We start from the raw sequence: 883 nt of genomic DNA on the forward strand, positions 1-883 counted from the left end.
AAAAAAGGTAGATAAGTGGATTTCGCTCTGCTGTACAGTAGGTTACAAGTGGGTCACTGTATAATGGATGGTATTAAATTTGAATTCAATGATATAATATCATTGTATAAGAAAAACGATTCTGAGCGGAGACGGTATGTTGGTCTAGGTATAAGACATAATATTATATTAGGTACCTATAATAAATTCCAAATTAATCATATCATAATATTTATTAGGTACTTATAACGCGTTATACATCAACAAAAAACCGTGGTACTATCATAGATATATAATAGTATACTTTAGAAGTTTCAAGTACCCACGAATAATATTATACAATCACAACAAAATAATTAAAATAGTTATCCTAGGTTTTTAATATGTAATTTCGTCCAAATTTGTACTTAAAATGACTATAAAAATAAACTGTGTAAATGTATTTTTTAGATTTTTTGGTAACAGAATTAAATACTTACGTGGAATCTTGTTTTAAATTTTCAATTCTTAGATACAAAAATTGAACATTTTATAAATTTTTAACTACAAAATAATTTTTCAAATTAAAATTTGATAAATTTTGTCAAAATTTGATCTTTAAATGCTTATAAAAAAAATTGTGCCTATGTATTTTAAATATTTTTCAACTGATATTGTAACAATATAATATCAGGAGTTTTGTATTAAATTTATACACTTTTTGGCCCAACAGATAAAACTTAATTGATATTTATAGAAAAAAAAAAACTAAAAAAAATTGAAAACTTACAATGTCCGTAAACAGCTCAAAAAGAGTCAAATTTATTTTAAAAATTTTATCGTATATATAAAATGCTAATATAAAACATTCAGTGAAATTTTCAGTTTTCTACAGTCACTTCGTTTTTTAATTACAACAAAATAA

Source organism: Acyrthosiphon pisum, chromosome A1, assembly GCF_005508785.2.
Source record: "Acyrthosiphon pisum isolate AL4f chromosome A1, pea_aphid_22Mar2018_4r6ur, whole genome shotgun sequence".
NCBI lineage: Eukaryota > Metazoa > Arthropoda > Insecta > Hemiptera > Aphididae > Acyrthosiphon > Acyrthosiphon pisum.